At 42.7% G+C, this 24,364-nt stretch overlaps 1 pseudogene; it reads right to left on the reverse strand.

Annotated features, from left to right (window-relative positions):
- LOC136638566 (zinc finger protein 721-like) overlaps positions 1-24,364 on the reverse strand; it is a 1,054,179-nt pseudogene that overhangs the window by 579,739 nt on the left and 450,076 nt on the right.

Raw genomic sequence — 24,364 nt, forward strand, 5'->3', positions numbered from 1 at the left:
ATGCAGCAAATCCCCCCTCTCCACGTCGCTGGAATGGTCCAATGGAAAGGCAGAAGCCAATACGGTTGGTTCCAGCAGCGTCGCAGGAGTTGCCAGAGCGTGACTGTTTACAGCTGTGAACTGCCTCAGGGACTCCGGCTCCTGATTTTGCCTCGAGGTTGACTCCTGAAGCCTTTTCCACAACTGGATATAGCCACAAGGCAGTGGAGGTTTGAGGTCAGAGTTTCCTTCTCTTAGATGAGCTGCCTTCCTAGGCTGACGAGTCCCATCTACCCGGTATTTTGTATGATTTTGTAGTAAAACAAAGAAATGTAGTTTGAGATCTCCACACTTGCCACACAACTTGTAATCTCTTTGTTAACTTTTTGTATTTGTATTTAATAAAAGAGGGGGGGAAGATAATCAGAGATTCTCATTGGTGGTACTCAGCTTGGAGTCAGGATGGCTCCATAGCGCAGTGGTTCCCAAAATTTCAGGGAGAGTTTGGCTAGTGTAAGTCCTTCCAGCATCTCTAAAATGCTTTCCCAATCCACCTCTGTTTTCTTCATGAAACTGGAAGTTGGTCTGGACCACAGTTTGGAGACACGGGGAGGGCTACAGAGGGATCCATAGGTTCGCTGCACCCTCCAGAGGGCCATAGAAACCCCCTGGTAAGTAGGAAAAAAAATCATTTTGTCCTCTGCAGCAGTGCAACAATGTCACTGCCATTGGTGTTGCTCTGCCTTTTAAAGGGGCAGTGACAGAGCTTCCCTGGTTGGGGCATTGGAATGCCCCAGTTTGGGAATCTCTGTCATAAGGGGAAAAAAGACAGTAGTTTCTTTGCCACCCCCCCCCAAGAAAGGGAACCTGCACATTTTGTTAGGCTCTCTGTAAGTCTTTGAGCAACACATGGCGGCCCTTTTCAACCCAATCTCACTTGTCCTGTGCTCTGATAGGGGGTGGGGAGGAAATGGTAATCCACCTGAATTTAAGGAAGCTGTCTCTGGTTAGCATTAAAACTCAAAACTTTTTTTTCCATAGTAAAGGAGTACAGTACTCACTTATGGCTCATTAGTCCTCAAAAAGCAAGACAGTTGCATTATTATTAATTAATTATTAACAGTATTTATATACCGCTTTTCAACTAAAAGTTCACAAAGCGATTTACAGAGAAAAATCAAATAACTAAATAGCTCCCTGTTCCAAAAGGGCTCACAATCTAAAAAGATGCAAAAAGAACACCAGCAGACAGCCACTAGAACAGACAGTGCTGGGGTGAGGTGGGCCAGTTACTCTCCCCCTGCTAAAAAAAGGAGCACCCACTTGAAAAAGTGCCTCTTACCCCATTAGCAGGGGTTATATGCATTCTATATGCACAGTGAATTCTATCTACAAAACTCTGCAGAGTATCCAGACTTTGATAAAGGAAGGTCTACCATCAGTGTTGCTTATGGGTGTGCATGATGTGCACATTTAAAAGTTTACATTTTAATGATGCAATTATTCTATCTGTTTCCTCTTGTCCCCAGGGTGTAGTGGTATACTTTGCAGGAGCTCCTCATGACATCCCATAGCAATGCCCCCCAAATCTAAACAACATAAAAAGTCAACTTAAAATGCCTTCATTAGAGACATTTTCATCCCCTCATACATAACATTTATTATACTTCATTTAAAGACCTAATTTCATTTCCAACTCTTGAATGTGTTGCAGTAGTTCAAAACAAATGTATAAAAACTGAGCCATATGCTGTGGCTCACATAGCTCCTGGGAAAGACGATGGGCCAGACATTAACATATGACCCTAAGCAAATATCTCAGTTTGTCTTCCACTGAGCCTGTTGTGTCTTTTCAGCTAAGTTCCTTGGGGAAAAAATGCTTCAAAGCAGCACCTGAACACTCCTGCAGGTGATATCACCGCTCTTGCTGTCTGAGGTCAGTTTCAATTTGCTATGAAATAGAGTCCTCCATGCATAAAAAAGATGCTGACAGAGAGAAGTTGCCATTGTCAGTAAGAGCTCTCCTGGGCATACACAAAAGAAGGAGGAAGGATGACACAGAAGAACGGGCCATCTCCTTTGTCTAACACTTAGCTGCACTATTTTCCTGACTCCTTTCTGAGGATCTATTGATTCTACATCAATAAAGATAGAGTAACAGTATGAATAACATTTGACTTCTATCGGTCCAATCCTATTGAAGGGAAGTGCTAGATAAATGTGTGTTCTGCTAGCACTGGCTGGGGCAAAAGCACCACAAAGCACTTTGTGGCACTGTGAGAAGCCAGTACTCTGGCGGGAAGGCTGGAGTGCAGTGTCAGAGGCTCACAGGTGCATGGGTGGGGGTGGAATGAGGTGGGGGAGGACAGGGATGGGGTTGAACAAGGCAGGGGAGGTCAGCATGGGGAGGAGATGGAGCAGTTGGGCAGATCCGACCCAGGAGGAGACTGGCTTTGGTTTGGTGGCAGCAGTGCACACTGAATCCTAATCCCCTTCCTGGGCCTGATCCACCTGTGCAGATCAACTTGGACTTGCTGGCACAGATCCAAGTTGATCCATAGCGCCTGCTGGGGTTTACCCCAGGGCAAGGGGACAAATGTCCTCTTACCCTGAGGAGACCTCCAGCAGTCAAGAATTCCCTGCGGGATGCAGTATAGTTGGCTGCTGCATTGCCACATGGGGATTTAGTTAGGATGGGCTGTATTTCTCCTATTTTGATTCTTGCAGTAACAGATTCATTTAGAGTGTGTCCCAAGCTCAACATGAACGTTTTCTGACATTGAATAGAGATCATATTATATTTTTCTCATTTCATGGGAGAAGAGAGTCAACGCTTTAATAGTAAACAGCTTGTCAATATTTTATTTGTTGCTGATTTTTTTTTACCCTCTCAGGATGGTTTTTGTTGTTGCAGTTGTACAATGCATCATTGATCTCTAAATAATGAACTTTAAAGGAAAACAGGTCAGGTTACAATTCTGGCATGGATAATGTTCACGCAAGAGCAATAAGCAAACCTCATCTAGATTAATGAAGATTGTATTGATTATACCTCCGTGCAGGTTTGTATCACGTGTTTCAGACACTTGCCCACAATAATGGATATGTAATTTTCATAGTTCAGTTTTGAATTATTTACACTCTTATATAAATCCTCTATAATTAGCTTGACTGGACATAATCTTCCCTGTTCAAAAACACAAAATATGTCCCCCAAAGCAGTATTATATCTGAATCATTGTTGTGCATTGTGACACTCCCCTCTCTCACGTCTCACAATGATGGTCTGAAATATTTTTGAGAAATGCAGTTTTTACAAGGACAACAGAACCTTTTGGCTATTCATGGAAATCTTAGACATAAGTTGGGCAGGTGAATGAAGGAATATTTTCTTCTGGATGGTTCCACTTAAATAGTAGGGGTAGAATGACTAACCCCCCCCCCCCAAAAAAAAAAAGACTCTATGGCTGTACCAGAACAGCACTTCTTTGCCATCATGTATTTCATTCTGTTTCTTAAAATTCAAATTTTGTTTTGCATTCCTCTTGCATTTTAAAATTTAGAAATGCTGAAATCCCCAGAGAAAGCTCACAACAACAAAGGAAAGCACAGATTGTCAGCCCAATCCTATGCATGTCTACTCAGAAGTAAGTCCCATTAGAGTCAATGGGGCTTACCCCCAAGAAAGTGTGGATAGGATTGGGCTGTGTGTCTCATTATTTGCGAGGGTTCCATTCCCAGAACTCAGTGGATGGCAAAAATCACATTAAAGCAAATCCATTTTAAAAGCAATGTCCCTTTCCTAGGCAATTTAAAAACAACCTTGCTGACCTTTGTGATGTAAGACAGAATAATCAGGCAGACAATCCATCCATCAGTCTCCCTCCAGGCGACCCCTCCCTTCACCCAGAGCAAAGTGATTATCTTTCTTTCATATGCTCAGGGGGAAGGGAGGGGTTGCTTGCTTTGGAGTGAAGCTGTTATAAGTGCCTGGAGAAAGAATGACTGATGAATTGTCAGGCAGCTGCCCTCTCTTGCCTTAACAAGGTTATTGTTAAACATTTTTCCTTTAAATTAAAGGGCCCTTCTCATCATGTTGAAATAATATGGCAGGTAAAAAATCCGTGGATAATTAGGTTATACCTGTATGATGAAAACCAAAATTTTGCAAAGAGCAGCACTAAAGAAAAGCAAATCTTTCCCTGGACAGGGCTGAACTGGAATGCCCCTCCCCCCAAATTCCCTGTACCTTTCAGAAGTAGTCAAACTGGAGAAACAAACACCAGATCTCAGTACCATAGTCTGGGGTAGGTAAAAACATTTCCCTTCAACTGCCAATCAGGAAAGAAGCCAAAAATTCCTACCTAGTCCCCAAAAGGGCAGCCAGCTAATCTCAGACCATTCAAAGGATGAGTGGGCTCAGTCACAAAAACTCCAAAGCTTGAACTGATGAGCTGGATTCTCTAGCACGGTGGTTCTCAAACGTTTTAGCACTTGGACCCACTTTTTAAAACGACAATTTGTTGAGACCCATCAGATGTCATTAACCTAGAAGTGATGTCATGGTCAGAAGTGACAACATCAAGCAGAAAAATTTTTAACATCCCCCATACAACAAAATCAAATTAAATAAAATCAAGTAAATAAAGGCCCAATCCTAAACTCAGCCAGTACTAGCACTGAGTGCTAGTGAGTATGCCATAAGTGTGCCGTAATGTGTGCACCCGGTGAGTAAGGAGCGCTGGCGCTGGGCCCATGCCAGTCAGGCCGGATCCTGAACTCCATGTTGGGCCAGAAGGCTGACACAGAGTCTCTCAAGTCTTCACCAGCAAAACAGGGGCTTCTTACCAGACTTGAGAAGCCCTATGGTGGAACTTGGGGCTTCCCCCAAGGAGACCTCTGGCTGCTTCCTACTGCCCGCTGGTTACAGCAGTAGCCACTTTGGGGTGCTGGGAAGCACTGGATTGGACTGTAAGTAAATTAAAAGTTTGCAATAAATATGAGTTTAAAAAAATTATTTAAAATTATGAAGAAGCCTCCTAATGCTCCCAAGCAGCTACTGATCTGTTTTAAAATAATAATAATAATAAAAAAATTCCCAAACAGCCCAAAGGCTGCAATCCTATTCACACTTACCCAGGAGTAGGCCCCATTGACCATCAGCGTTACAAGTACAGGTTGAGACTAATTATTTTCATGGGTTCCCTTCCAAGCACTCACAGTGGATGGCACAAAACGCACTATAGCAAATGAATTTAAAAAACAAAGTTTCTTTGTTCTAGTGATTTAAAAACAGCCTTGCTGACCTTTTGACTCTAAGATAAGAGTCATTAAGAAAACAATCCATCAATCAGTTGTCCTCAAAGAGCTTAGAAAGGCCCTTCACTCAGCCCCTCCCTTCACCAATGCAAAATGATCACCTTTCTTTCAGTGCTCAGGTGGAAGGGAGGGGTCACCTGGAGAGAGAAGGATTGGTGGTCAGCTAGCTGCCCCCCCTCTCTCTCATTAAGGAGGCTGTTGTTAAAGGACTGTTCAGTTTTTTAAACTGATTTTAAAGGGGTGCATTTTCCCCTTCTCCAGGGATCAGCACATTCCTTCTCATTTGCAGGGCCCATTTGTGTTGTCAAATCCGTGTATAAAAAATCCATGTATAACAAGGCTGGACCTGTATATGCACAGTAGCCTGTTAAAAGCACAGATCTGAAACATTTCCTCAAATGCAGTCACATACCATGGTAGCATTAAGTCTAGTTTATTAAAGTCTAGTTTATTAAAAATAATAAAATACGCATTGAAACGAATGAGGATGCACCTGAAATTGGCTAGTGGTGAAATTGGCTAGTGGGTCCCCACCCACAGTTTGAGAAACACTGCTTTAGCAGCAAAAGTGCTGCTCAAACTCCAACCCCCCAGTCAGAACTCACCAATCCTTGCAGCCATTTTCAGACAGGACTGGGCCCGGAAAAGGAAGCCCTTTGCTTTAATGCAAGAATGGCTGCATTCCATAGCAATAATATGGGACTTATTTCTTGCTTTCAAAAAAGCAACCCACACTGATAAAAAGGAAGATTCCTTTAACCACAGAAGCATTTTGCAATATTAACTTTCTTGCTTTTGTATTATATCTAGTGGGACTAACCTCCATGAATATGTAGCAGAGAATGACCTTGAGGAGAGATTTGAGGGTGGAAGCTGCCAGAGAGGAACAAGAATGTAAAGGAAAGAAGGAATGTCACCAACTCCTGACTTTCTTTTAAATAATTGATTTTATAATTGAAAGCAGGACAGGAGGGAACAGTAAGAAAAATACACCAGAGGGATCCATCTGCTGATGCTAAAGGTAGATCAGAAAAAAAAAAATTAAAAATATCTAGTCCTAAATTCAATGAACTTCTGTCACCAAAACATGAATCAGAAGTATATTTACTGCTACATACAAAACTAGTTTCCTTCCTTCTGCACTGTGATATGCCTGTATTTTCTGTAATATATGAATTTGCTGTGACAGTCATAAATAATTTAGAAGATGCTCTTGTTAGTCCTATGCCTAGTTTAATTTGGATGCACAGAACATTTAATATTTAATGCAAGTCACATTTTTTTTAAAAAATCAACACATCTAATTTCTGTGATTTGACTAGTCTCAAGTGACGTTTGCGGTGGAATTTCCCCCCATTCTGTTTTGAATAAACTTTTTTTTTTTAAATGAGCTTGTGTTGCATTCATGTTTTTCATTTATCATTTTAAGTGTTTTGAATCAGCTGTTTCAATGACTTCAGTACAGACATTAAATTCTTTCAAGAGACTTGGATTTGCAGAATGACAAAGCTGAAAAAGTGTGAAAAAAGTTCCCACGGAAATAGTTTTCTCTTGCTGATATATAAAAATATAGTAGAACCTCAGCTCAGGAATGAAAAACACTTCTCACAGTGGCTGCATTTACAGTATAAAACCAGTTCGATTAAGCTCTTTGGCATGCTAGGTGTGAAGAGTAAGTACATGAAGTTCAGATGCATGTGTAACGGGTCCTCGGTATTCATGGGGAATCCATTCCCACATACCCTGGGGACACCAAATTCTGTGATTAGGGCCATTCCTATGAGCTGCTGCGACACTGGCCCAACTGTCACAAAGTACCATAAGGCACTTTTGTGCCCACGGTATAGACGCACCACTGGCACTGGGCCTAGAGACAATCAGCGCAGGACCGTGGCACTGGGGGAAGACTGCTGAAGTCCCCCAGCGTGTTAAGTAGTGCCGCCAGCCAGTGGCAGGTCATTTTGGGGCGGGAGAGGACAGAACTGAGTGGAAACATTTGTTCCCTTACCCCAGGGAGACCAAGCACTGCTTCCCCACCCCATTGCAGGCAGCGGTCACCGTTTCGAAGCCACTACAGCCCTGGTTGCTAGGGAAGAATAGGATTGGGCTGTCCTCCCTTCTGGTCATGTCTGGGAAGTGTTCTGAGACCTGGGGAGGCAGCACGCAGCCTTCCCAGTCCGCAAAAGGCATTCTAGTGGCAAACAGAAGGCACTTCTGGTTTTAGTGCACATACGAAAATTTGTAATGAAGAGTGCAGGAAAATGTCAAAGTACCAAAAATGCCCTTATTCCCCAAAGATCTTCAGTGGTGTGTGGCTGTTGCCCCATCTGATGTTTTCAAACATTCAAGTTCTTCAACTTCCATTGGCTTCAGCAGAGATGGCTCCATTAAAATCAATGATAAATAAACAACATGCAAGTCTGAAAGCAACTTGCCTTCCCAGAAATGTCATGCCAGTTGACTGCCATTGTCTATCCATGTGCAGAGTTATAGGCAGCGGAAGAGCAGTTGGATCTCTCATGAAACAAAATTCATGAAAAATCTTTTACATCACTAGAAATTCTGCTGCATTCTTGAGTGAGGGGTATGCTTCATGCACTTCATGCCTCAGTGAGCACAATCTACTTTTCCACTGCTATGTGTGTGGCACTCTCCTGTGTCATTAAAGATCCACTGATTAGAATAAGTCTAGTCATTCAGTTCCCACGCATTAACAGGACTGGTACAATCTGGTCTGGGTGGGGGTATTGTGTGTGTAACAGTTTAGGAAAGGGTCAAATGACTCACGTTGCATCACTTCCTACATGTCGCATCACTAGGGTTTGTATCACCAGGTGCAGGAGGCCATGGAGGTGCAGGTCACTCCCATGATGAACCTCCTCCCATGCACTGGGTGGGACAATGCCCCAGGCTTTGGGCGTCGTTGATGCACCATCGCCTTGCCCTTACTGGCGTTTTGGCTATAACAATAGAGATATTTCAACGTAGTTTGTTTCAATGCGTTCGGCATGAAATTACGCACTGAATGATATATAACATGATATTTTTTGAAAATACCAAGCTTTTAAAAATTTTGGCCAGTAGTGGTGTCACCCTCCTGTGTGTGTCACACCTCACTAGCGGTGCCACTGCTTCCTACAGAGTTTAGTTTATTGTGATTGTGAAAATCAATTATTAAGGAAATATTAGGATGTAACTTTTCCTAATAAGGATGGAAAAGCAAGTTGATAGTAAAGTGAACCTTCAATTTAGGATAAAAAGATAAAAGAATAAAAGGAAGGGGTTATATTAATGCTGAAAGTACATTAAATTCAAATACACCAAAATCAATAGAAATATGCATCTGCAAAAAGGTATACAACTAATTTTCAATGGATGAAAATTATGCAGAAAGCATCCATTTCTGAAGTCTGTGTAATCAAGGACTGTTAAGTTGAGTGGTCACTTTAACATATTGATTGGTACTAGCACCCAACTTAGACAACTTGGGCAAAGCCAAGTCCATTGAATCTAGGTAATAATAATAATAATAATAATAATAATAATAATAATAATAATAATAATAATAATTTGTCAAATTTTAATTTTGAAAAACCAAAACAAGCAAAGTATTTTATTTACATTTTAAAAGAACATTGCAATCAATTATTTGCAAACAAGGGATTTAACTTTTGTTGCCAGACTGACCACAAAACCAATTTAAACACTTGCAAACTGTACAGGGTTTCTCTTCTGAGTGGGTTCTCTGGTGGCTATTAAGACATCTGCTCTAACTGAAGGTCATTCCACACTTCTGGCATTGTGTGGATTCTCTGGTGGTGTTTAACTGCACTACTCTGACTGAAGGCCTTTCCGCACTCCTGGCACTGATAGAGTTTTTCCCCTGCATGGGTTCTATGATGGATTATGTTTCCCACTGCCACTGAAGGCATTTCCACACTACTGGCACTTATACGGTTTCTCCCCTGTGTGAGTTCTGTGATGGATTATAAGATGACCATGTTGATTGAAGGCCTTTCCACACTCCTGGCACTGATAGAGTTTTTCCCCTGCGTGGGTTCTATGATGGATTATGTTTCCCACTGCCACTGAAGGCATTTCCACACTCCTGGCACTTATACGGTTTCTCCCCTGTGTGGGTTCTCTGGTGCATCTTAAGCACACTACTCCAACTGAAACTCTTTTGACACTCCGGGCACTTAAAGGGCTTATCCCCAGTGTGGATTCTGTGATGGCTTATAAGGCAGACACTCCAACAGAAGGTCATTCCACACTCTTGGCACTTATAGGGTTTCTCCCTTGTGTGGGTTCTGTGATGGTTCTTAAGATCATAACTCCGAATGAAGGTCTTTCTGCACTCCTTACATGTAAATGGCCTCTCCCCTGTGTGGGCTCTTTGCTGTGAAGACTGAAACTGCTCCCTCTTTCTTTCAATCTCGTCCCAAACAGATGCTGTTGAAATAAACAAAGAAGTGCAGTAAGAGACCAAAAGAAGTAAGTGAATTAGTTGGAGAATTGTGATTCCACGAACCTGGTTGCCCCTGAGTCAGGGGGGTGCGCAGTGTCTAACAAAGATCTTTGAAATATGGCTAGGCCTCCTGAGGTCCCTCTTGTCACCAGGATAAGGATCCAGACCAGCTAGCAGATGCTCAAAGGCAGTTTAACGTCGTCAGTAGTTTTACATTCATCTGTATGGCCAGGTGTCTGTCACATCACAGAGCCCATCTTACATCTTAACAGGAATTGCTTCACTTTGTTTTCCCAGGAACAAGAGCCCTCCTCAGGGCACGGTGGACCAATTGGGCTCCTGGTATTGGTGCTGGATTGAGGGGTTTTGTTGAAGGTTTTGTTGAGTCCAGGCTCTCTCCCCTAGGGTCAGAGATAACACTCACAGGCCCTGCTTTGGAGCTGCAGAGCTGCTTTCACTGAGCCTGATCTCAACATTGAGCTTGCTGTGGGCATGAGTGGAGCTTTGGAGTTCCTGACTGGAGGCTGTTGTGGCCTGACCTCTTCTCCATTTTCTTGGAAGTACTGCTTAAGACTGTGTCAAAAGTCTCAGAAGGCTTTTGGAGTGGTCCTGAATGCCTCGCAGGGCTTCGTGTGTCCCTGGAATGACTTCAGAGGGCAGGCAAAGGTAGCGTGGCAGGTGGAGGCCCTAGTGTGGTGGTGCCACCCCTACAATACCCACAGGGATGGTGCCTGGGGATATTGCCCCTCTACCCCCCTAGGCCCACCACTGCTGGGTCTCCAAGAGGATTTTCTTTAAAGTAGGAGAAGGTGAAGTTAGGAAGTTAGGAAAGTGAAGTAATCCCCTTGGCAGGGGGTGTCCCCTATTATAAATTTTGAGGGGCTTCCTGAAAGTGCAAAGAGGGCTAAGCTTTCCTGCTAACATGCACCATGCTTCCTATGAGACATTACAAAGAAAAAAAGTTTGATTCAGGGGATCCAGCAATCCATCTAGAGCAGTGGTTCTCAAAGGCATAGCCCTGGAGGCACTAGAAGAAAAAAGAAGGATGGTGTTGGCTGTTTTTGTCAGTGATCCCAGAAACAGCTTTCTTAATAATAATAATAATAATTCCAGTAGAGCACTTCTGCCTCACTTTCCACTCCTACACTGCACGTTGCTGCTTTAAAGGAGCTTTCTGTTTTCTTGGCATTAACTCTCAGCAAAAGTGAGGCATGGTGACCTTTGACCCTAGAGTCACTGGATAGCCCAGTAATACTATAGCATACACACAATGGTAAAGAGCTGCTTGATTTTAAAAGCAATAAGGTTAGTCTGACTGACTTTGGGGCCTCAAAGGCTGTGTTATTTGACAGAAGGAGACAGAATAACCAGGGTGACAGCAACCTGGGTAGCATACCGTTTGTGCAAAAATCTTAAAAGCCACATTGCTAAAGCATGGAAACACAGAGAATGGTGAAAAACAGTTTGAAGCAAAATTGTTAGTTTCGCAGAAGTTTTGCTGAAGCAGTTAGACCTCAAAGTCTGGAATGTAACTTAGATAAGCAAGTACCAGCAGGAGAAATGGGCCTCACGACCTTGGCAGAAAATACACTTAATGCCAGAATGCACTAGAGAGACACTGTAACTTTTAGATTTCATACTTTCATGCTGTAAGAGCAAAGGTATACATATTGAGACCAAGTAACCTTTGATGCCAAACCAAGGTATATACCCAAAGTAAAAGGGTCACAATAGTTATATAGAATTAGCCATAGAAGTAGTTCTTAAAGAACCAAAATGCTTGATTTTAGAAAAGTCTTAAGAACAGACAAAAGCCAGGTGGTATAGTACAATAGTCACATGACTCAAATGGATTAATTTTTTGTTGTTTATATTTCAATAATCCCAGAGTTTGAGAATCAGTAGCACAGATGCTGTATAATATTTCTCTAATTTTCATCCTCTCATAACTTGAAAACTATAAGGTGTAGGATATTTTTATTCACACCAGTGACTTTGAAATGGGAGATAATCCAATACAGCAATTCAATCTGAGTAAATATCTGAGATGTAGTGGTTAATTTTTTTAAAAAAATTGTGGTGATCTGTTGTGGAACAACCCTATTGAAGAAGATAACAGTGGTTACCCAAACTTTGTTGTTGGTTCCATAGGCCCCTATAACAGTTCAGGCTTCAGGGCCCAAAAAGGTAGGTTTGCCACTGGATGGCCATCCACTGAAAGCCCCATGGTTAATTAAAGAGGCTCATTCTTAACAGTTAAACAGCACAAGCAGTTTGTTCCAGGAAACAGAATGCTCTGTACTTCCTTGAACCCCTCAGATTGTGAATTTCTGCCTTTAACCAAATGCTTTTCCTAAAAGCCACAGTTTTAGCCTGAAGCAATGTCTATAGCAGGAGTGGCCAAATTTGCTTAATGTAACAGCCACACATACGATAAGCTTCAGATGTCTGAGAGCCACGAGACATTAACAAATGTGCACGTTCTATTGTTAAATGCACATTTTCTTACAAAAATGTGTTACAAATATTAAGAAACACATGTATGTAATAATAACCATCTGCTTTAGTGCTGATTTGTAAGGTCCCTTCCCATCTCATCTCCTCCGCCATCTTTTCAGATGACAAAAAGGACAGGGGCAGTTTTAGCAATTTCTTATGCAGACTCCACTGTTTCTGTTAAATTTTGTCTCAGTTTCACCTGGTTCCCATTGCCCGTTTTCCTTTCCCACGACATGGATAAATAGATGTACAGGTCCAGCCTTGTTATACATGGATTTTTTATACACTGATTTGACTCAACATGAATGGCCCCTGCAAATGAGAAGGAATGTGCCGATCCCTGGAGAAGGGGAAAAATGCATCCCTTTAAAATCAGTTTAAAAAACTGAACAGTCCTTTAACAATAGCCTCGTTAATGAGAGAGAGGGGGGCAGCTGGCTGACAATTCATCAATCCTTCTCTCTCCAAGCGACCCCTCCCTTCCCCCTGAGCACGTGAAATTGGGGATCACTTTGCATTGGTGAAGGGAGGGACTGAGTGAAGCGCCTTTGTAAGCGCTTGGAGGAGGACCGATTGGTGGATTGTCTTCTTAATGACTCTTATCTTACATCACAAAGGTCAGCAAGGCTGTTTTTAAATCACCAAAACAAAGAAACTTTGTTTTTTAAATTGGTTTGCTATAGTGCGTTTTTTGCCATCCACATGAGTGCTTGGAACGGAACCCATGCAAATAATGAGGCTCAAGCTGTAGTCTCTATAGTTGTGACTAGATGGTCCATTCCTGAGATGCCACCTTGCCTGAGCAAGCATCAAAAAGGACATTGCATACAGCAGCCATAACAGGAGCACAGTGAAAAGCAGCCAGGAGCAAAAAGCCATATATCTACAGCACGGACAATGTTTTGTAAATGCCTGACATGTGTACTTCTGAAAAATCTGGACAAGATTTGAAGGTCATGATGAATTGCCCAGGGAAAACAGAAGTGGTGGTATTTTCTTCTGTCTGTAAGCTTTTGAGAGAACAACTGTATTTCTATATTATTCTAGTTCATATATTCTCTTCTTAATAAGACTGCCTAGAAATAAGTCACCCAGTGGCTGAAGCAGCTGCCAATTTTCAAGGCAGCTACAAGCAACCATCACTTCAGATCTCCCCTTCTAACATCCTCTCATTCTGTGCTTAGGGGATAGACAGCTTTGGCATTCCTCACTCACCTTCATACCAGAGGAGAGCTTTATTTTTCTTTGCCAGAGAAAAAGAGGCATGGTTACCTGTAGACAGTGGTGTCAGTAGGGTTTGGTCACCTGGCGTGGGAGACCAGTGTCACCCCCATGATGGACTTCCTCCCATGCAGTGGGCGGGACAATGCCCTGGGTGGTGGGCAGGGTGATGCTCCATCACCCCACTTCCTGCTGGTTTTTTGGCTATAACTTTTGATAGAATAGACACATTAAGGTATTAATAGATATATTAAGGTATTAGAGATATTAAGATATCAAATATAGAGATATATCAACAAGGTTTGTTCCATTGAATTCTGTATGGAAAAAATGCATCAAAATGCATAACATGATGGTATTATTCGAAAATACCAAGATTTAAAATTTTTTGGCCAGTAGTGCTGTCAGCCATCCACCCCGTGAGTGTCACCTGGTGTGACCCACACCCCCCTAGCAATGCCATTGCATGTAGAGGCTTTGGAGATCAGTATAGAGACCCTTCCATATGATGCACTGTTAAGAAACAAACATATGAACTGGTACCTTGTCTAGAGCTCATGAGAATGATCCTGCAGCCTTTGTGATTTCCACAGACAGAATTGTAAAGATGCAGTAAAACACTGGATTGCATTTTCATGTCACCACCATCACAGTCAGTGCATTTCAGACTCCACTTGAAGAGCATACACAGACACAAACTTTATTTATGGTAAATGATGGTAGGCACCATATATCTATACGTTGGAACTGGCCACACCATGGACAGCATCAAACATATGCTGGAGCCATATGGAAGCTCTGTGAGGGACTAGTAAAAAGAGCAAGTTATAATGATAGTGATTGTGATTTAAAAAAATGTCTTTGCAACTAATGAGCCTGCAGCAGCTGGTCTACCAAAACGCATAGCCTTCCAGATGGCAGACTTGATGGTTTTATTGGATAATTAAGATTTGAATGGCTATGTGAAAGGCCAATGGGATGCATCACTTCAAATGAGGGGAAGCCCCAAAGCTTCCATGGAAGAATGGCTTTCAAACAGTTATACTTCAATAAAAAAAGTTTTCAAATGGCACTCCTAATGAAAAATTACATGGAAAAAAACAAAGCTTCTTTAGGAAAAAAAACAAAACCAAAAACCTTGCTTTTTGTCACAAAGGAAAAAATGCATAGCAAAAGCATTATACAGTTACCAGGAAGACACTACCATTGAACTCAATGGGACCTACTTCTGAGTAGCCATGCTCAGAATTGGACAACTGCATTTAGAAAATGCTTTTGATCAGAATTTCTTGTTAAAATGACTCTTACCTCCTTTTAAAATAGCTGTTTTAAAATACAAAACATAGTCTAACTCTTTCTGCAATGTTATTATTTTTATTAGAATATTTGTACATCGCTTTTCAACAGCAATAAAAAGTGTTCAAAGCGGTTTATGCTGCAAAAGAAAAAGAAAAAAAGTGAAACGACGGTTCCCTGTCCCAAGGGGGGTCTCACAATCTAAAAGCAAGACACAAGCAAGAGGGAGAAACCAGCAAACCACCAGTGGGAGGATTGCTATGCTAGAATGAAGAATGAAATTAACCCGGCATCTCTAGCATTTGTTGAATTTATGCAATCGGGGAGCCAACTTTGGTTTTCTATACCTACTAAGCTAGTGAAGTTGTTAAGAGTGGGAGCTGTAAGTTCAAACTTGTAGTGAAAAGCACCCCAAATCCTCTGCCCCCTTGCAATTTGCTGCCGATGCAACCTACAACAGCTGCCCTTGGAAGCACCTTCCCTACTCAAAAGAGGGAGCAGGGAGCGAAATGCAATTCGAGGCAAATGTCTATTTTTTTGGTCCTCCAAGTCTTCAGCTCAAACTCAAGCTCCTAGCCAAGTGAGAGGCAGAGGAGGCCAGGGGTCCTGTATTGTCACACACAGGGTCACATAATTATTTTCAGCCACATAATGATTTATTTATTTATTTATTTATTTATTTATTTATTTATACAGGTATTTATATACCGCCTTTCTTTGGTCGTCAGATTTCTCCTCAGACTTTAATCCAAGGCGGTTTACATAGGCAGGCCGTTCTAAACCCCTGTAGGGATTTTTACAATTGAATAGTTCTAGTCTTTCATAGAACACCTCCTTCCAGCTGGATTCCTTCCCGGTCTGGCCTCTCTCTGGCCCTTCGCCTCCCACGCTCCACTTGACGGCAACTCCTCTCTGCCACCGACGCTCATCAGTTTATCAGCGTGTCGTTAGTTCTCGGGTACTTCCGGTTGTCTCAAACTGGCAGCCTCAGATCTTCAGGCATACAAGGCAGCAGCTCAACCAACTGAGCCAGACCTCCTGCCCAAATGATTCAGGCCCAAATCCTAACTGACTTTCCAGCACTGGCATAGCTGTGCCAATGGGACGTGTGCTGCATCCTGCTGTTGGGGGGGGGGGAGTCAAGGAGGCCTCCTCAAACTAAGGGAATGTTTGTTCCCTCACTTCAGAGCTACATTGCCCTTACCTCGCTGCTGGAAAGTTGGTTAGGATTGCGCTCTCAGCCACATAATCATGTGAAGTCATAGAATTATTTCAGACCTCTTTCGTCTTTGCTCTCCCATTAAGAGCAAATGTGTGAGATGGTCCCTCCAAAATGAGCATGATTGCTGTGCCCCGGTGACACATGCCCTAGCCCGTCCCCCTGCTACGGTTGTGTGTGCTAGCTCCATCCACACTCTTCTTGCATTCATCATTTGTCTTCAGCAGCAAGCACTGAATGTAGGAAAAGTTCACCCCACCCCATGACTGGACCTCTGGAGCACTGCAGATTGGCAATCTTGAGGAAAAAAATCTTCCTGTGTTGAGTGTTTTCCTCAGACAAACAATGAATGAGGGGAAAGCAGGGACAGAGCTGTCATGCACATCTTTAGTGCGGGGCAAGGGTAGTGAGTGCCTTCTGAACCATCCCCACATGTGTTCACTGTTCACGGGACAGCAAATGACTGAAGAGAACCTTAGGGTTTCTGGAATGTAGCCAGACAAGCCCTTCTATGTTTTCTCCCCATCCAAATTCTGCAGCCTATCTATTGGTTGCGTGTCAGCGCCACCCCCGTAAAGCAAACTCCTGCCCTCCCTGTTCCACCCTCTCCCCCACTCACCGTTCATCGTACACCGTTCTGACCACTGCCAGGGCTGCTGGCATGTAGCTGTGGCCTAGTTGTGCAGAATGGCAAATTGTATTTTGTGACCACCAGAGAGCATGTTGCACTGCCAGAACACATGTTCCAGCAGCACAGCAGACCCATAGGATTGGGCTGGGTGTCTTATGATTTGTCACAGAGGCTGAGGGGGACCAAATAAAAAGGGAAGCAGGAGTCAAGGGGATTGTTGGTGTTGGCTGGCTGTTGTTGCTGGGATTCTAGAGGCAGCATTGCCAGGAAGAAGAGACAGAAGTCCCGAAGACTGAGAGAGGAACTTGTGGTTGATAATCAACAGGGATGGGCCACGACTCCAATGACTCACTCAAGTCTCGAAAACATGTGTTTTTTGTAACCCCTGCAAATTGGGTAAGAGGCACTTTTTCAAGTGGGTGCTCCTTTTTTTAGCAGGGGGAGAGTAACTGGTCCACCTCACCCCAGCACTGTCTGTTCTAGTGGCTGTCTGCTGGTGTTCTTTTTGCATCTTTTTAGATTGTGAGCCTTTTTGGGACAGGGAGCCATTTAGTTATTTGATTTTTCTCTGTAAACCGCTTTGTGAACTTTTAGTTGAAAAGCGGTATATAAATACTGTTAATAATGTTAATAATGTTAATGTGTTTTTTGTGACTCATACTGACTCAAGTTACATGCATTTTTTTAAACCCTGAAATCTCACGACTCAGGGGTTTTACCCTAAAAATGAAGAGACTCGAATAGACTCAAGACTAGCTTTTATGTGTGCTTGCTTGCTACCTTTTTGCCTCCTCAAAGACTTGATTCACTTTTCAAGAAGACTCGGACTTGAGTCAAAATGACACAAAAAATGACTCCGGACAAGTTGAGATGGCCACCATTATGACTCATGGGCAACTTGAGTCAAGGGGGGTGGAGACTCATAACGCGACTCAAGTCCTGGCACTATGGCTCTGGCACATCCCTGATAATCACTGAAGAAAGTAGGGGAGAGAGTTTGAAGACTTCCTAGAAGCTGCGTATGAGTGAAGAGTCCGGAACAGAACATTGGGTGGCATCTTTTGGGTGGAGATTCAGCAGAAGTGTTCTGGGGCCTATAGTGTGAAGAAATAAGGGAAGACCTCAGGAAAGAGCTATCTGAATCTGAATCCCCATTATCATTAAAAAAAATTTCCTTATATGTGATAAGACCGCTTATGGTCTTATTTAAAGAACTTTGTGACAGAGGAGGCAGTGGACATGTTTAACTCATTCGCATTCCGATCCCAAACTTTTCTAAAATGTTGAAGTATCTGTTGCTTTCGACAACCATGAACATATATCTTCATATGCTACAGCATAGTTTCTAAATGAAAAGATGCAAGGTCCCAAATTTGTTTGGAAGTCCTGCTCATGGCCTTTCACACAGAAGCCACTCTTGCGGTCTGTGGGTATGTTGAGAATAGTTGGTGTTTCTCGGTGTTCCTTTTATCATCAGTGCTATATGGTGGGGGAGGGGGAAGCTTTAACTGCAGGCACACCAATGAACAGAATCAGTTGCTACCATAGCCACTCAAATACAGTGTTTCATCCAACTTATTATACAGTATATGTAATTCTTTGTTCATGCTTTTTCAAATCCTAGAGACTACATTTTCAAATTGAACAATGTTAAAAAGCTGCTAAAAAGTATAATAATACATATTCTCCTTCCTTCTTGGCTAGGGTTTGCAGTACTATCAGGAATTGCTATAAGATCAAATGAAGGAGTCCCAGGTTCTCTCTCTCACACACACTCATTTGCTCCATAAATTGCTGCAGTTTAACAATGCAGTTCTTTATATGGAACCTGTTAAAGTTTGGTTATATAACCCAGCAGGTGCCGCAGGGCACAAGTGCCCTTACTTAGAGGCCTCTAAGACACTCTACATTTGAGCAAGACAAGCAGTTAAAAAGATTTCCACTTACTTTTGGAAGACCTTCCATCCCATTAAGACCTGGTCCTTGGGCCCAATTAAAACGGCAGGGAAATGTTTATTGCTGAGGTGTGACGGCCCATTAAGTCATTGTAACAGTGCTCCTTCCACTTGGGAAATAGCATTGTATTCACAAATCACTGCATATGGAATCAAGAACTGAACAATGCTTTTGTCACTGTGGTGCATTATGGTTTCCACTTACATCCTAGGCAAACCTTTCAGAGAACTGAGTGAGAGATACGCAGGATTTTTCCACCTCCAAGGCAAAAACCTTTTTTTTTTTTTTTTTTACTTGTGAATATATTTTCCACATTTCCTGGGGGGCTTTATGAGTCATTTCTGTAGGCTCACAAGCAAATTAATAATTTTAAAATGGGAGGTTGGATGCTTGAGGTACTTCATGATTAAGCCAATTGTGCAGAATAGGGAATGGCATGGAATAGCCTAACACAGTGGTTCCCAAACTGTGAGCAGTGGCTCCCCAGGGAGCCATGGAACCCAGCCAGATGAGCTGTGAAATCCTCAGAAAAACCTGCCGTCCTATAAAAAGTATAGGATTGTAGCCCTAATGGGGAGCCACGGCCAATGGCCCAGTAGAGCCAAGGGAACCACCAGTCAAAAATGATTTGGGAACCACTGGCCTAACGTCTATCATTTTGAACTGGAAAACAAGAGTAAAATCTAGCCAATCTGTTCCTTTGTAAAAGATATGGGAATTTCTTTGAACACCTGTAGGACTAAACAGAATGCTGTTTTCCCATCATCTATCTGCTTGATTAAGCTATGATCAGACCTCGCCTATCATAGTAAAAAGGAACAATCTTATGAAACAGAATCCCCCTTCTCAGAGAGAGGGAGAAATATTGAAACTGAGCTTATCTGGAACAAATGAGCTAATGATTTCCATGTTGTGAAGAAATGGCTTCAATTCTGGAGATCAAGATGCTAAACCATAACCTGCAGCGATTCCAGGAACTGAGAGTTAAATGTGATGTGATATAAAATGCATCCTCATCTAGCTGCAGGCTTGTTTTTTTTTAACCCAGATAGCTATTGCACAAGGTCCTAATCCTGATCAGGGCCACAGTGAGGAGTTAACTCCTTACCTCTGTGCCATTTTCCCAACAGCCCCCTCCCACCATGCAAAAAAGAACGGAGTGGTTTCAAGCACTCCGCTGTCCTCGGACTTGCGCCACCTCCAGAGGTGGCTCAGATCCATTGGGGCCAGCAGCCCTTATGCAGGGGTAAGGGGGAGAGCTTCTCCTTGCCTCTGGCTGAGCCGCTGCTGGCCAGTAACCCACATTGAATGCAGCGCAAGCCTCCTGGCTTGCCTGCTCCAGCACGGGTTAGGACTGCGCTCCTAAGAGGCCTACAGAGAGGTCAGGAAAAATTTTTCTTTACCCTTCCAAGCCTTGTAATGCTTCCCCACCACCATGATTGGATACCGCATGAGCCCTGTTGGCTTGGCTGCATTGTCACTAATGATGGGGGATAGGATTGGGCAGTCAGTTTGCAGCCTTGACTCACAGAGCCTAATCTCTCTGGTCTGCTAGGGGATCTGATCATTAACAGCAGAGGAGGTAGGGTGTTGGAGACTGATTTCTAAAAGCCCTAGTCCAAGACACAAGCGTACCTTCGTGATATTCAGCTCTATACAGCACTGTAGGCAGAAGAATAATTTATCTGTGCCTGGAAACTAAGTTGTCTTCCTAGAAATTATTCTCATTGTTGCCTGCGTGGCTGAGTTCAGTCTCTGAAGAGGAGCCCATGTTTATTCAAGTTTGCCTCAGGATTCAAATATGATTACAGCAACCCCAACAGTCAATAAACATTAAACAGCAACAAGCAGATCAATCCCATTTCCTCAATTTGATCAGAGATTCTTCTCCCTCTTATACAGAGCCTTCGGGTGGTTTTATTGGCAGACAGCCTAGATTTGACTCAGCATGGCCTGCTGTAGCCAATATCCTGTTTCTCACTTTTTTACCATTAAAAAGATTTTTGGGGTACTATATTAATTATACAGTGCTCGAATAATTAATAGTTGATGGATGAATACTACACATGCAAAAAGATAATTTAGGGAGCAATCCTAACCTCTTATGTCAGTGCTTTCCAGCACTGGCATAGTACCAATAGGACGTGTGCTGCATCCTGCAGTTGGGTGTCACTCACAGAGGCTTCTTCAAAGTAAGGGAATGTTTGTTCCTTACCTCGGAGCTTCATTGCCCTTATGTCAGTGTTAGAAGGCACTGACATAAGGGGTTAGGATTGCACCCTCAGAGCCCAATCCTATCCACAATTTCCTGGGAGTAAGACCCATTTACCATAAAGGGATTTACTTCTGAGTAGACATGCATAAGATTGGGCTGTCAGTGATAAGAACTTAAAACACAACTTATTTTTCAGGTTTCTATTTATTAGGGGAAAAAATCCTTTTTTTTTTTTTTCCTATCAAGATTGGAAATTTTGAAGATGCCTAACAATGAAATGAGCTTTACCCTTGCACCACAAATAAATGCACCAGGTTCCAGCTTGGAATTAAAACTGGACCAAGTTACTAACTTTTTACAGAAAACAAACTGGAGCAGAAAACAAACTACAGAAAATGAACTGTAACCAAAGCGAGCATCACCTGTAGCTTGATATTGCAAAAAGAAAACCGTACTTCACAATGGATGCAACCCAGTCAAGGCGAGGCACCTCAAAGTTCTGTGGATTTCAGTGGAAAAGAGCATGTGATCAACTCCCATTGGTCTTAAACCGGCTCGACCCTTGGTTGGATCATTCAATACTTTCCTAATTTCAGAATTAGGAGTTAGGGACAGTACATGCAAGTGTGTTCATCGCTTACTAGCTTGAATCTAGACCTCTAGCATCCTTGTGAAAGGATGCTCACACAAGGCCCTCTCATTCCTGCCCTCTCATTCCCACTGCAGTGCCCTAAATCTCTCTGAAAAGCCACTCCTGAAGGTGAGGGGACCCTCAAAATTGGCCTGGGAACAGGTATGGGAAGTTGAGGAGGAAGGGAATTTTCAGAAATTGAGCAGTGGGCACTGTCCATTAGAGATTTCTGGTGATTCCTTCCTCCAAATTCCGTCCACTTATGGGGGTCACCTGATCCACAGAAGAAACGTTTTTGGGAACATTCAGGGGAAAAAGGAATTTGGGGAGATCCTTTGTGCAAACATTGTTCTGCTTGTACAAGTCTGCTTTCCACATATCTGTAGTGGTGATCATTCTATGATGAAGCCATCGCCTTAAAACACCAGCCATCACCTTTTTCAACAGAACTGTTCACATATACAGCAGTTAAGACATCATATGATCATTAAGCAACTGAAGGGATGCAAGCACATAGTAGCAGTTAAGAACTGTCCTTGGGCGTGCATATTTTCTAGTACCTAACAGGAGATGTTTGGTGCTGAGGGTTCAGTCTATCTCAGTTCGCTTCAGTGGGTGAATTGAAATATTCTGAGTGAATGACTTCTTTAATTAAGATCACATCCTATATAATGAGGGCTCACTAATGTTTGCTAATGTCGAAAACTAATTTATGACTGATTAGCTGTCCTCCCCGCAGCTGAGGGTGTTGTGTAACACCCCTTCCTTCCAGTGGCAAATGCTTTTTTTTTGAAGAAGTGTCAAAAAATGCAGACCAAGTCAACATTAAACCTCTAAGCTGCAGCCCTCCAAATGTATAATCCTCTATTTTGTAATTGCTTTTCTGTTATCCTCTTCGTACCTGTCATAGCCAGTCCCCAGAGGCAGTGCAGAGCAATTAAACTTACGATATTTCATTTTCATAAGAGAGGATCATCTCGGGCCAAAGGAAGAAAAACATATTTCTAGTAAATCCTGTGTCAAATATAAGAGAAACATGGATAGGTGAACCGATGGATGTTGATATTACCATGTTTTCAGCACTGTGCAGTTTCAGAATTCAGTGTGGTGGGTGGGAGAGAGACTAGGGAAGGGGAATTCTGGCAATATCTCAGAGCTCACTTTAGTCTAGTACAGAATTTAGGTTTCTGAGATACACTTTGCTTCTTTGTAGAATCCTGACATCCACAAATTAAAGACATGTGGGAAACAATGACTCAGGGCCCAATCCTATCCAATTTTCCAGCACAGGTGCAGCCGCAATGCAGCCCCAAGGTAAGGGAACAAATGTTCCCATACCTTAAGGGGGCCTCTGTGACTGCTCCCCCACCACAAGATGCAGTGCATGCCCCATTGGCACAGCTGCACCGGCTCTGGGAAATTGGATAGGTTTGGGCCCTCAGGGTGGACATACACTTAGAATGAAGAAGCAGGTTGCTCAACCCTGGAATTTCTTTCCAGGCTCAGAAGAGAGCTTACCATCCTTTCACACAAAAATCCAATTCTGGCCTGGTAGGCAGGTCTTGGTCAGCATGAGAAAAGAAAGGAAACCAGCATTCAACAAATACATCCGAGCCCACCAGGAGGTTGGAAACATGAATTGGTTTTTCAAGCTTATCCATTAAACCTGCAAGCCACATACCTGAGAGTAAACTCCACTGAGAGTAGTGAGATTTGCTGCCGAATAAACAAGCATAGGCTTGCACTGCAACAACTGCTTCCATACACTCTGGACGTACAGTTTAATACTTTGTGAGTCCTTCTGGTGTAGAGATACAGTACAGAGGGTCTTCGGTACCCAAGGGGGGATCTGTATGTTTTCGATTGCCTTACTGGGGGGTGGGGGCAATCCAGATCAGGACTGTGATGGGGGAAACATTAATGGTTGATATTTGGGGGGGGGGGACCAAGCACACCGGTCCAATGTCAAAGTAATGTGTAGTTCCGACTGGATAGGGGAAAGAAGCCCCCCCCCTTTATCATAGGTGAACCTAACTGCATCAATGGGGGGATACGATTGGACTCTGAGTCTCTTTTATTCCTCTAAACATACATTTATTTATTTATTTATTTATTTATTTAAGATTGTGACCCCCTTGGCAACTGGGCTGTTTACATGTTTAAAAAATGCACAACAATGACACTGCAAGCCTCTCTGAACCTATGAGAAAAAATGGGGTGTAAATGCAAATAAATACATCCATCACGTGAATGGAATGAAAGATACCAAGGGGGGTAGTGTTGTGTTTTGGAATCCTAACACATAGTTAAATCACACTGTGAAAAAGTGCACACATTTACAGAATGATTGCGGCACTTCAAAACTGATATCGTGTGCTTAACCAGGATATTTGGTACCTACCTTCAGTCACCATGGTAACTCAATTGTGACTCATTCAATCGCAGAGGGAAAAAAATACAGAATAGTATAAAAAAACTAATATCTATTTTCTCTAGAAAATGTTTATGTATGCGTGTATGGCTAGATAAACACAATACTTGAAACAAGCAGGCAACATATATTACAATAAAGCTGGAAAAAGCCATTTTGATCATATTGCAGTATGCCAGAAAAAAAATACTGAGAACTGATGTTCAGCAGGGGCAACATTTCTGATAGGCCATGGACAGCCAATTAGCAGCTTATCTTACAGTCTCAGGTGTTTTTAAGACATGCAAGGTGTTTTTTATACTCTGGTTTCTCTTCAGATAGCAAGCAAGATGTTTTAAGAGTACACAAAAACAAAGGCGAATTTTGCAGGTTGCGATAAAACTACCATATAATGTCATCTGCAATGGACTCCCCAAAATCCTGAGCTGCCCAGCAGCAGCAGCAGTGCTGAAATGGCTGCCGCTGCATCCAATAGAGACCGGGCAGTCGGCAGCGGCTC

The sequence above is a fragment of the Tiliqua scincoides genome, chromosome 2, assembly GCF_035046505.1.
Source record: "Tiliqua scincoides isolate rTilSci1 chromosome 2, rTilSci1.hap2, whole genome shotgun sequence".
NCBI classification, from domain to species: domain Eukaryota; kingdom Metazoa; phylum Chordata; class Lepidosauria; order Squamata; family Scincidae; genus Tiliqua; species Tiliqua scincoides.